General features: G+C 41.6%; 1 long non-coding RNA gene across 1 annotated transcript; it reads left to right on the top strand.

Moving 5' to 3' along the window:
• Positions 1–820: 820 nt before the first annotated feature.
• Positions 821–8,391, top strand: LOC126063234 (uncharacterized). The gene is made up of 3 exons (XR_007514224.1): positions 821–1,023; positions 1,418–1,501; positions 8,115–8,391. It is a non-coding gene; the product is annotated as an uncharacterized LOC126063234 (long non-coding RNA).
• Positions 8,392–13,858: the final 5,467 nt, after the last annotated feature.

Raw genomic sequence — 13,858 nt, 5'->3', positions numbered from 1 at the left:
GCCACTATGGCTGCTGCCTCCTAAATATAGCTATCAATAGCATAAAGCACAATAAAAAAAAGTTAATACTATATGATCATACAGTTCCGTACTTGCTCCTAGATGAGTACATATGTATGTATGCATAAATTCCCCATATTCAGGGGTACCCAAACCAAACCTGTTGCCATCAAGTTGATTCCTACTCATAGCAACCCTATAGGACAGAGCGGAACTGCCCCATAGGGTTTCCAAGGAGTGGCTAGTGGATTTGAACTGTCGACCTTTTGGTTACCAGCCAAGCTCTTAACCACTACGCTGTCAGGGCTCCATATTCAGGGTTACACAGAGTTATATATGTAGGAGTGCTTGCTTGATGCTCTAAGCCCAAGGGAATAATTCAAGATTATGAAAACTAAGACCATCCCCATTTTTAAGAAGTTTCACACTAATCAGATATTCAAGGCATAAACACACAAACGATAATGAACTTGTATATGGCGCTTACCATGTCCTAGGTAATGTTCTAAGACATATGAGTTCACTTAATCCTCACCACAACACTGTGAGTTGGTACAATTATTATACCCATTTCACAATGAGGAAATTGAAGCCTACAGAAGATAAATAACTTGACCATGATCAAATGGCAAAGCTGGATTCCAACTCAGGGAGTCTAGCTCCAAAACACACACTAAGTGCTAAAAGAGTATAATTATTGTAATTACTCAAAAACATCTTTTAATGGCTCTAAATCATTCAATTCTATAACTTTTCTCAGCTTTTGCTCCAAAATTTGTTAAGTAGAAATGAACTGACTTATTTTCTGTTTACTAGTAAGGTGCAACAGGAGCCTTGGCGGTGCAGCAGATAAGTGCTCAGTTGCTAACTGAAAGGTTGACGGTTCAAACCCACCAGCCATGCCACGGGAGAAAGATGTGGCAGCCTGCTTCCATAAAGATTTACAGCCTTCAAAACCCTATGGGGCAGTTCTACTGTGTCCTACAGGGTGACTATGAGTTGGAATCGACTTCATGGCAACAGGTTTGATTTTCTTTTTGTTTAATAGAAGCCCTGGGGGGTGCAGTGGTTAAGGGCTATGGCTACTAACCAAAAGGTCAGCAGTTCGAATCCACCAGCTACTGCTTGGAAACCCTATAGGGCAGTTCTACTCTGTCCTATAGGGTCACTATGAGTCAAAATCAACTCGACGGCAATGGGTTTGGTTTGGTTTAAGGGCACAAAAGCCTCTGGTTCTAGACCACAGTCCATAAATTGGCAAATAAAATGTAACGAATACACAAAATGACTGAGATCAGTGACCTAAAGATAGAATGAAATGTTGACAGTTGAAAAATAACAGTAAATATGGGGAACAATGACTGGCAACACCTTATAGGAAAAGTGTTAAACATTTTGTTGTTGTTGTTGTTCATAGCTGCGGCTGAGTTGGCTCCAACTCATAGCAACTTTGTGTTGGAAGGAAACATCGCTTGGTCCTGTGCCATCTCCACGACTGCTGGTATGTTTGAGTACATTACTGTGGTCATTGTGTCAATCCATGTCATTGAGGCTTTGTTTCCCTCACCTTCACTGGCCCTCCACTTTATCAAACATGATGTCCTTCTCCAGCAATCGGTCCCTCCCAACGAGGCATCCAAAGTAAGTGAGTCGAATTCTTGGGCAATATTCTGATATGATCCATAGGGTTTTCACTGGTTAATTTTTGGAAGTAGATCGCCAGGCCTTTCTTCCTTGTCTTTCTAAATCTAGACGTGCCGCTAAAACCTGTCCACCACGAGTGACCCTGCTAGTCTCTGCAATACTGGTGGCATAGCTTTCAGCATCACAGCAACACGAAAGACATCACAGTAGGACAAACCGACAGAGGGGTGCAGGTGTTAAACACAGTCTTAGAATATTGGATGCTGTATTAGTTTTCTGTGGCTGTCATTGCAGATTACAAACTTGATGACTCAAAACAAGAGAAATTTATTCTCTTCACAGTGCTGAAGACCAGAAGTCTGAAATCAAGATGTTGATAAGGCCGCAATCCCTCTGGAGAGCCTAGGGGAGAATTCACTCCTTGCCTCTTCTAGCTTCTGGCTTCCTTGGTTTGTGGCCTCGACACTCTAGTCTCTGCCTTCATCCTCACATCACCGTCTCCTCTGTACGTTACTTGTAAGAACACTTACAGGGTTTAGGGCCCAACCAAATAACCCATGCAGGCCTCCTCATCTCAAGATCCTTAATTACCTCAGCAAAGATCCTTTTTCCAAATAAATTGCTTCCACTCCAATTTTGGGCCAGAATCAGAGAGAATATGCCAGTTCCAGGAATTAGAAGGTGGACGTATCTTTTGGGGGAGCCATGTTCAACTCTGTTAAAAATAATCAAAACTCAAAGAGATTGAAACATATGGTTTATTCCGTGCATTTATTCTATATACATATAGGGAGACAATTCTGATTCCAAAAAAACAGCAAATGGCTTAAAACAGGCTAGTTGTAACTGGAGCTTATAACGAGAAGAGGAGGGAGAAGAAAAGATCAACTGCTGGGGAATTTTAACATGATTGACAGAAGGCTACTCTCCCCCTTCTACTGAGATCAACTGTTATCAGGTCACCAGGTGGTCTCTGGTCCTCCATCTACCTGCAGCCATGATAGCTTTTAAAATTTAAGTTAAGTAAAAATTTTCACAGTTAATATTTGGTTTCACGGGAAGAAAAACCCTAAAATCGAAGTAAGATGTCTGTTATTAATTTTTCTCTTTGGCACCTCACTACAAAGACATTATCAAAAACCAACAAACTGAGTCAAACAGTTGAAGTACACACTCAATTCAAAATGAAGAAGACAAAATAAAGCAAATTGAAAGACAAGAGCAAACGCTTGTCATTTATAAGTGAGAGTGTGTGATAAACAGACCCCAAAGGGTACAGGAGAATGCATATGGCATGCAAATATTCAATACTAACTGGAATTACAGTGGTTTATTTGGGACATAACAGTGTGAAAAAGGAAATAAGAATCTGAAGAAAAAAAAAATCTAGCAATTAAATATTTGAGAAACCAGGCCTTTAAATAAATGACAGAAAGTTCGAGCAGGGGTAAGAGAATGCTTGGGAATCAAAGAGGCCCAAGTCCAAGCCCAGCGCGTGAAGGCTTTGGAGAAGGGAAACTGATGTTGGCTTTTCTTCATCTCGTAGGGTTAGGAAGAGGTTAACTTTGCACCTCAGAGGGTTGGGGTTAGGGGTGGTATTAGGCCCTCAGGTGGTCCCTCCCGAACCCACCCTCTGAGATGGGCATCCTTATTCAGGGCCGTGGTGATTAGCTATGTGGGTCATAGGGAGAAGCACTGGCCTCCCCCAAAGACCATTTGGTAAAGCTCTGCTTGCCCTTTGTCTCTTTGAGGCTAATTAGTGACTCTGAAACTTGGAGGAATTCAACCATGTGATTTTAGGCCCATTCCAGCTTTAAACTGCTGATTCTAAGCATCTGAAAATTTTCTTTTTGAGAGGGAGCATTCCTGAACTTTGGAATGCATTGTCAAGGGACGCTCTGGAATCTCTTCTTTTGAGGCCCTGACCGGGAGGAAACAATCCCGTACGTCTGGAATGATTCGTGCACAGTTCTGCAGTAAACTCAGAGGGATTAACCAGGCAGTCCCCCCAGGTATTATGGCACCTGAGATACTCTGAGGTCTCCTGTTCTCACGTGTCTTCCAAAGCAGGCAGAGACCAGCAGCAAGCAAGTGCTGTAACTCAAGAGGGCCAAATCTCTCAGAGTTTATGTATCATTACACAACAATAAAGTCCTGATTCCTAATTTCAAAGATTTGGTTAGCCGCCGGAGCTCTTAACCATGGTTTCCAAAGAACATGAGGTTCAAATGCAAAGTGCTTCCACTGGTCTTCAAATGCCAGTGCATGGACTGGTGGCCATTCAGGACAAACTTTTCCATGTTCCATGGTAAACTGAGAGAAAGGTAAGGACAATTTTATATTTTAGACAAATACACTGTATATACTATTTTATACATGTATTTGTACATATGCATTTAGGTACATGTGTTTGTTCTTGTTAGTTGCTATTGAGTCATTTCCAACCCATGGCGACCCCATGTATGCAGGGCAGAACTACTCCATAGGGTTTTTCAGGCTGTGACCTTTAAGAAACAGATCTCCAGGTCTGTCTCCCATGGCACCTCTGAATGGGTTCGAATCACCGACCTTTATGAGTTGAAATCGACTTGATGGCAAGGGGTTTGCTTTTTGGATTTATATATATATACATATATTTGGTTTTTTAAATATATATATATACAGCCCTGGTGGCACAGTGATTAAGAACATGGCTACTAACCAAAAGGGTCTGCAGTTTGAATCCATCAGCTCATTGGAAACCCCATGGGGCAGTTCTACTCTGTCCTATGGAGTCAGTACATTATAAGTCATAATTAACTCGACAGCAAAGGGTTGAGATATATATATAATTATAGAATAGCCCTCACTTTTCTCTCATTTTACTGTGGAAAGGATATATACATGTACATATAAATGTATTGTTGTCGTGTGCTACCCAGCCGATTCCAACTCATAACAACCCCACATGATGGAATAGAACTCCCCTGTAGGGTTTCCTAAGATGTAATCTTTAAAGAAGCGGATCGCCAGATCTTTTCTTCTGTGGAGCAAGTGTTTTTTTTAGGTGCCTTCAAGTCGGTTCCGACTCATAGGGAGCTCATGTACAACAGATCAAAACACTGCCCCATCCTGTGTCATCCTCACAATTGTTATGCTTGAGTGCATTGTTTCAGCCACTGTGTCAATCCACCTCATTGAGGGTCTTCCTTATTTTCACTAACCCTCTACTTTACCAAGTGTGATGTCCTTCTCCAGGGACTGATTCCTCCTGATAACATGTCCAAAGTATGTGAGACATAGTCTCACCATCCTTACTTCTAAGGAACATTCTGGTTGTATTTCTTCCAAGACAGATTTGTTTGTTCTTCTGGCAGTCCATGGTATATTCAATAGTCTTTGCCAACACCGTAATTAAAAGGCATCAATCCTTCTTTGGTCTTCCTTATTCATTGTCCAGCTTTCACATGCATATGAGGTGATTGAAAACACCATTGCTTGGGTCAGTCATACCTTAGTCCTCAGAGTGACATCTTTGCTTTTCAACACTTTAAAGAGATCTTTAGCAGCAGATTTGCCCAGTGGAATGCATCATTTGATTTCTTGACTCCTGCTTCCCTAGGCGTTGATCGTGGACCCAAGTAAAATTGACATCCTTTACAACTTCAGTCTTTTTTCCATTTATCATGATGTTGCTTATTGGTCCAGTTGCAGGGATTTTTCTTTATGTTGAGCTGTAATCATACTGAAGGCTGTGGTCTTTGATCTTCATCAATAAGTGGTTCAAGTCCTCTTCACTTTTCAGCAAGCAAGGTTGTGTCATCTGCATAACACAGGTTGTTAAAGAGTCTTCTTTCAATTCTGATGCCGTGTTCTCCTTCATATAGTCCAGTTTCAAAAATTATTTGCTAAGCATACAGATTGAATTAAAAAAAATTATTTATTTATTTATTTTTTGGTGAAAGGATACAACCCTGATGCACACATTTTCTGTCTTTAAACCATACAGTATCCCCATGTTCTGTTTGAATAACTGCCCCTTGGTCTAAGTACAGGTTCTTCATGAGCACAATTAAGTGTTCTGGAATCTGCATTCTTCACAATGTTATCCATAATTTCGTTATGATCCACACACTCGAATACTTTCGCATAGTCAATAAAACACAGGTAGACATCTTTCTGGTATTCTCTGATTTCACCCAAGATCCATCTGACATCAGCAAAGGTACGCCTCATTTCACATCCTCTTCTGAATCCAATTTGAATTTCTGGCAGTTCTCTGTCAATGTACTGCTGCAACCCTTTTTGAATGATCTTCAGCAAAAGTTTACTTGCATGTGATATTAATGACGTAGTTCAATAATTTCTGCATTCTATTGGATCACCTTTCTTTGGAATAGGTGTAAATATGGATCTCTTCCATTCTGTTGGCATAGATGAGTGAGCACTTCCAGCCTTGCATCCATTTGTTGAAACATCTCACTTGGCATTCTGTCAATTCCTGGAGCCTTGTTTTTTTTGCCAGTGTCCTCAGTCCAGCTTGGACTTCTTCCTTCAGTATCATTGGTTCTTGAGCACATGCTACCTCCTGAAATGGTTGATCATCAACCAGTTCTTTTTGGTACAGTGACTCTGTGTATTCTTTCCATCTTCTTTTGATGCTTCCTGTATCATTCAATATTTTGCCCATAGAATCCTCCAATATTACCACTTAAGGCTTGAATTTTTTCTTCAGTTTTTTCAGCTTGAGAAATGCCAAGCACGTTCTTCCCTTTTGGTTTTCTAACTCCAGGTCTTTGCACATTTCATCATAATATTTTACTTTGTTTTCTCAAGCTGCCCTTTGAAATCTTCTGTTCAGGTCTTTTCCTTCATCATTTCTTCTGTTGGCTTTAGCTACTCGACATTCGAGAGCAAATTTCAGAGTCACTTCTGACATTCGTTTTTGTCCAATCTTTCTTTCCTGTCTTTTTAATGACCTCTTGCTTTCTTTGTGTATAATATCCTTGATGTCATCCCACAACTTGTCTGGTCTTTGGTCATTAATGTTCAATGCATCAAGTATATTTTGAGATGATCTCTAAATTCAGGTGGGATATACTCAAGGTAGTACTTGGCTCTCATGGGCTTGTTCTGATTTTTTTTCGGCTTCAACTTGAACTTGCGTATGAGCAATTGATGGTGTGTTCCACAGTCTGCCCCAGCCTTGTTCTAACTGATAATACTGAGCTTTTCCATCATCTCTCTCCACAGATATATTTGATTTGATTCCTCTGTATTCCATCTGCCAAGGACCACATGTATAGTCACTATTTTGTTGTCGAAAAAAAGGTATTTGCAGCGAACAATTTGTTGGTCTTGCAAAATTCTACCATGTGATCTCCAGCATAGTTTCTATCACCAAGGTCATATTTTCCAACGCTGATCCTTCTTCTTTGTTTCCAATGTTCACATTCCAATCACCAGTAATTATCAATGCATCTTGATTGCACATTTGATCAATTTCAAACTGTAGAAGTTGGTAAAAATCTTCAATTTCTTCATCTTTGGCCTTAGTGGATCATGCATAAACTTGAATAATAGTCGAATCAACTGGTCTTCCTTGTAGGCATGTAGATATTATCCTATCACTGACAGTGTTGTACTTCAGGCTAGATCTTGAAATATTCTTTCTGAGGATGAATGCAATGCCGTTCCTCTTTGAGTTGTCATTCCCAGCGTAGTAGACCGTAGGATCATTCTATTCGAAATGGCCATACCAGTCCATTTCAGCTCACTAATGCCTAGGATATCAATGTTTATGCGTTCCATCTCATTTTGGATGATTTCCTATTTTCCTAGATTCATACTTTGTACATTCCAGGTTCCAATTATTAATAGATGTTTGCAGCTGTTTCTTCTCATTTTGAGTCGTGCCACATCAGCAAATGAAGGTCCCAAAAGCTTTACTCCGTCCACGTCATTAAGGTCGACTCTACTTTGAGGAGGCAGCTCTTCCCCAGTCATCTTTTGAGTGCCTTCCAACCTGGGGGGCTCATCTTCCAGCACTATATCAGACAATGTTCTGCTGCTATTCATAAGGTTTTCACTGGCTAATGCTTTTCAGAAGTAGACTGCCGGGTCCTTCTTCCTAGCCTATCTTAGTTTGAAAGCTCAGCTGAAACCTGCCCTCCATGGGTGACCCTGCTGGTATCTGAATACTGATAGCACAGATCCCAGCATCACAGCAACACACCACAAGCCTCCACGATACAACAAACTGACAGTGGGTGGGGTGACAGATGATAAGAGTGGTTTGATTATTAATGAATTCATTTTAATGCAGTTACTTAGAAGACACATTTTCACTTCACTATTACTTTTTTTTCAGTAAAATCTGAGAATCTCTGCAATAACTTTACAATTAATTTGGAGAAGTTTTGAGATCCCTTCAAATCTGTGTACAGTACAAGATGATAACTTGACTTTGACGTTCTGCAATCTCTTGGCAGCTACAGTGCAAGGAGGAGAGGCCAGGACCTTTGCTTCCATCAAAACTTCACACCAGAATGAGTGAGAACATGCCAACAGCTGGAGATCCTGGTCTTGGCTGGACAAATTGGGAATAAGGTCACTGGCCGGACACATTTTATGCAAAGCAATAAAAAAAAAATTCAGCTTTATCTAGGGACCTGCCTTTTCCTCCCCTTCTACTTGGCACAAGTTCTCCAGCACAAAGTAGATGTCAGTGAATTCATGTCCCTATGCTGTTTATTAAAAATTTAATCATCCTACTCTTAGCTACCCAGCTTCAGTACAGTCATATTTTCGGCATTTTGGTTTTCTCCATGCACATGTTATGTTCCCTACCACAGTTCAAAAGCCCTTGTGGCAATTCCCTCCTCTGCCATTTCTTACTACATTATCCTTCTCTCCTAAGATGAGGAAGAAAGGTTGTAGAGAAAATTTCGTGTGAACAATTAGAGATTTATTTGTTGTTGCTGTTGGGTGCCATCAAGTCGATTTTGACTTACAGCAGCCCCATGTGATAGAGTAGAACTGCCCCATAGGGTTTCTAGGCTGTGATCTCTATGGGAGTACATTGCCAGGTCTCTTCTGTGGAGCCGCTGGGAAGGTTCGAACGACCAACCTTTCAGTTAGCAGCCAAACACTTTAACCATTGTGCCACCAAGGCTCCTTCATATACACAATTTGGTTATGCATTTAAGTGAACCTTAGCTGGGTGAAAAAAAACAAGAAACTAAATATAGGCCCACCTTAGAAAATAATGTTTCTTAAAATGTATTCTTATGTTTATGTGAAAATGGCTCAAAAATGAGACCCACATGCAGCACAAAAAATATCCACTAGGGGGCACTGCAGTCAAAGCACACAGGAAATGGACTCAACCCCTTCATAAACCTGGTTCATGTTTTTAATATTGTCAAAAGTTAATTGTTTTAAAAAACAAGAGGCCCCTTCCTTTTGTAAGATATATTTAGGTAAAAATTGCACAAGGCACTCTTGGCTCAAGAAAAAAGTATCCATTTTCCAACAGCAGAAGCTTCAAATAGCTAACTCACAGCATCCAAAATTAGCCCTTGGTGGTATAGTGGTGGAAACCCTGGTGGCATAGTGGTTAAGTACTACCGCTGCTAACCAAGAGGTCAGCAATTCAAATCCACCAGGCACTCCTTGGAAACTCTATGGGGAAGTTCAACTCTGTCCTATAGGGTCGTTATCAGTCGGAATCAACTGGACGGCAATGGGTTTGGGTTTTTTTTTTTTTTTTTGCGTAGTGGTTAAGTGCTACGGCTGCTAACCAAAAGGTTGGCAGTTCAAATCCTCCAGGTGCTCCTTGGAAACTCTATGGGGCAGTTCTACTCTGTCCTATAGGGTCGCTGTGACTTGGAATCCACTCAACGGCAGTGGGTTTGGGTTTAAGGTCAATATGGAGTCCTGGTGGCACAGTGGTTAAGAGCTCGTCTGCTAACCAAAATGTCAGCAGTTCAAATCCCTATGACGCAGCTCTAGTCTGTCCTATATGATCACTGTGAGTCGGAATCGACTCAACAGCAACAGGTTTGGTTTTGGGTTTAAGGTCAATATAAGGAGCCCTGGCAGTACAGTGGTTAAGGCACTTGGCTGCTAACCAAAACGTAGGTGGTTTAAACTCACCATCCGCTCTGCGGGGGAAAGATGTGGTGGTCTGCTTCCATAAAGATTACAGCTGTAAAAACTCTATGGGATAGTTGTACTCTGTCCTATAGATTCAGTATGAGTTGGAGTCGGCTTGAGAGCAATGGGCTTTTGTTTTAGTTTGGAAGGTCACTACAAATTTCCCCTGCTATCCAAAAGTAGTGTTCTTACGAAAGCTTTTGTTAGCCAAAATGATGTAAAGTGAAGAAACAATTACCATTAATTTATAAGGGAAAATTTTTTTAGCATTCCCAGACCCAAAAAATAACCTACCAGATCATACCAAGTAACACATAAAACCTAAAACAACACTAACGTACGGTAAAAGCAGGAATGTTATACATCATGGGTTGAGTTGTGTCCCCCAAAGATACATGCATTAATTTGGCTAGGCTGTGATTCCCAGTCTTATGACCATCCACCAGTTTCTCATCTGATGTGATTTTCCAAAGTGTTGTAAATCCTCCCTCTGTGATGTTGATGGGAAACCCTGGTAGCCTAGTGGTTAAGTGCTATGGCTGCGAACGAAAGGGTTGGCAGTTGGAATCTGCCAGGCGCTCCTTGGAAACTCTATGGGGCAGTTCTAATCTCTCCTTTTGGGTCACTACGAGTTGGAATCGACTCACTATGAGTTGGAATGGACTCGATGGCACTGGGTTTGGTTGGGTTTTTTTTGGATGATGTTGACGAGATGGGATTAACAGCAGTTATGTTAATGAGGCAGGACTCAATCTACAAATTCGGATTGTGCCTTGAGCCAATCTCTCTTCAGATACAAAGAGGGAAGCAAGCAGAGAGACATGGGGACCTCATATCATCAAGAAATAAGAGCCAGGAGAATTGCATGTCCCTTGGACTCGGGGTTCCTGCAAGGAGAAGCTCCTAGTCTGGGGGAAGACTGATAACAAGAACCTTCCTCCAGAGCTGACAGAGAGAGAAAGCCTTCCCCTGGAGCTGATGCCCTGATTTGGACTTCTAGTCTCTTAGACTTCGAAAGAATAAATTTCTCTTGTTAAAGCCATCCACTTGTTGTATTTCTGTCAAAGCAGCACTAGATAATCAAGACAATATGATAAATACACAGCCTATATAAAGCAGATTTAACGTAGGTACAGAAGGAGCTTGGTGATGCCACTCTCACTGCTGGGGGGTGCCCACTGCCTCTTTAACAGCTCCCTGCAAAACAAACATTGAACACTTTTGCCTTTTCTCGTAAAAACAAAAATATTCTTTGGATTTCTTTTCAGTTAGTAAAAACGGGCACTGATGTAGGTCTTTCCTGAAAGTGAAGTGGCCTAAAGTGAACTTTCGAAACGTGGGGGATACCTGCGCTAATGCAGGGCTTTCCTAAAGGCGAAGTGGCGAAAAGCGGGGGGTGTGGTATACACGTGCTCGGGAAATCTGAGTCCGCATAGGAATGTGAACCAAGGCGCCAGGTCAGAGATAACATGCAGCTCTTGTAAACGTCAAACTGTGCTTGCTCTGCTGAAAAACGTCCTCCTCCCGTCCCCTCGATTTGCCCTCACCCTGCAACTCCTACTGATATTCACAGGCACTAAAATCTAGACAACTCACAAGCTTTAAAACAAGATTTAGAAGTGGAGGATATTTAATTTTAAAAGGCATCTGATGTGCCTCCAGCTGACTCCAAGCAAGTGAGGGTAGAATCTCCCAGGAGAAGTGGTCTTCTTGCTACATAAGGTCGGTATGTGCCCTCTCGGAGGCTGCAGCAAATGGAGAAGAGGAAAAACAGAGTGAAGAGGCTAGAAACCTATGTTTCCAACCTGTTTTTTCTTTCTTTATTTGCTTTTTTAACAAAGCGGGCTTCTTTATTACGGTTGTGGTTCAATAGCCACGGCCAATACCGTCTTTAAAAAAAAAAAAACGGTTGCCATTGACTCTGACTCCTGGTGACCTCCTGGGTGTCAGAGTAGAAATGTGCTCCATATGGTTGCCAATGGCTGATTTTTCAGAAGTAGATCACTGGGACTTTCTTCCAACAGTTCACTTTTTAAAGCATTTGACTTATTCATGAAACGAAATTCATTTTTTAAACACATTTGATTTCTTCATCAAACTAAAACTAAATTTCTTGGACTGAGAGTTGAGGAACAACAGGGGGAAGTGGCGTAGAAAAGGACGTGACGGGAACTCAAGGAAGAAGCTACAACAGAGACAACATCAAGGCACTTAGATCACGAGTCACTTGCTTACGACTCCTGGTCCCCGGGCTTCCTCACCTCCCTATGACGGAGGCCACTAAGAGACCTCATCCACACAGACAAGTCACCAGTGCAGGGTTGCCCTGGCACAGTGAGAGTTTTTTTTTTCTTTCCCCCCAGGTCAACTAATTTTCCTAATTATTTATGACAAAATTCAGAAACATCAGAGCGGAATTCTAAGAATTAAAACACAGGTTTTAAAGAACCTTTGCAGTTTCCTGTATTTTTTCCTTTTTTTCCCTTTTTTCCTGTCTACCTACCTTCATCATTGCAAAGACCAATTGCTAGAAAGGACATCATGCTTGGTAAAGTAGAGGGTCAGTGAAAATGAGGAAAACCAGCCAGGAGATGGATTGACAAAATAGCCGCAGCAGCGGACTCACACATACCAGTGATCACAAAGATGGCACAGGACCAGGCAACATTTCCTTCTGTTATACGTAAAGTTACCAGGAGTCGGAGCTGTCGCGATGGCAACCACCACCAACATCCACCTCCAATATTCCATTTTTTTCATATAAAACTGATTTTTATTTATATTTAAATGCACAGCCCTTAGTGAGTTCTGGAGACATGTCTATTTTTTCTAGTGCCTTTTGTAGGGCTCCTCAAATGCCCTCAAACCTCACCATCCTCTTGGCATTTTAAAATCACTCTGCCCCCTTGAGCTGCTTAAAGTATTTGACAGAAACGTTCCCTTACTATTCTCCATGAGTTCTTAAAGGAAAAGATAAGAAAACAAACAGTTATTTTCAACCTCAGGGAATACAGAGCAAAGTTAAGCGTGTGTGTGTAGCTTGTGCTAAATCACATGGCCTTCAGTGGGTTAACAGGGCTGTGGAGGCAGCTCTCCCAACAAATTGTACAGCCTCCTTTAAACACCATGCAATTAGAGTTGATTACTAAACATCCACCCTTAAGAGCAGGAGCCCTAGTGGCACAATGATTAAGTGCTCAGCTGCTAACCAAAACCTACCAGCAGTTCAGGGGGAGAAAAGACCTGGAGATATGTTCCCATAAAGATTTGAAAAATAACCAAACCAATCCCATTGCCATCTAGTTGATTCTGACTCATAGTGACTGTCTGGGATTGAATTATTCCCCCCGCCCCAAAATGTCTGTATCAGTTTGGCTAGGCCATGATTCCCAGTATTCTGTGATTTTCCTATATGTTGTAAATTGTGCCTCTATGATGTTAATGAGGGAGAATGGGCAGCAGTTGTGTTAGTGACTCAGCCTAGGGGATTGGATTGTATCTTGAGGCAATCTCTTGAGATGTAAAAGAGAGAAGTGGGCAGAGAGACAGGGGACCTCATACCACCAAGAAAGCACTTCCAGGAGCAGAGCACATCCTTTGGAAGAGGGGTTCCTGCGCAAAGAAGTTCCTAGTTTGTGGGAGGATTGATGAGAAGGCCAATAAAGAGAGAAAGCCTTTCCCTGAAAGTAACACCCTGAATTTGGACTTTTAGCCTACTTTACTGTGAGGAAATAAACTTCTCTTTGTTAAAGCCATCCACTTGTGATATTTCTGTTATAACAGCACTAGATGACTAAGACAGTGACCCTACAGGACAGAGTAGAACTGCCCCATAGGGTTTCCAAGGCTTTAATTTTTACTGAAGTGGACTGCCACATCTTTCTCCTGAGAAGCGGCTGGTAGGTTCGAACCAGCAACTTTTGGGTTAGCAACCAAGCACTTTAACCACTGTGCCACCAGAACTTGTTCCTTGTGATGATTACAGCCTAGGAAGCCCTATGGAACAATTCTACTGTGTCACTTGGGGGCCCTGTGAGTCAGAATTGACTCGACAACATCCAACAATAACATTAGAAGA

This window comes from Elephas maximus, chromosome 2 (genome assembly GCF_024166365.1).
Source record: "Elephas maximus indicus isolate mEleMax1 chromosome 2, mEleMax1 primary haplotype, whole genome shotgun sequence".
NCBI classification, from domain to species: Eukaryota; Metazoa; Chordata; class Mammalia; order Proboscidea; family Elephantidae; genus Elephas; species Elephas maximus.
The sequence above is the reverse complement of the archived record's forward strand: the minus strand, read 5'-3'. Positions and strand labels throughout refer to the sequence as shown.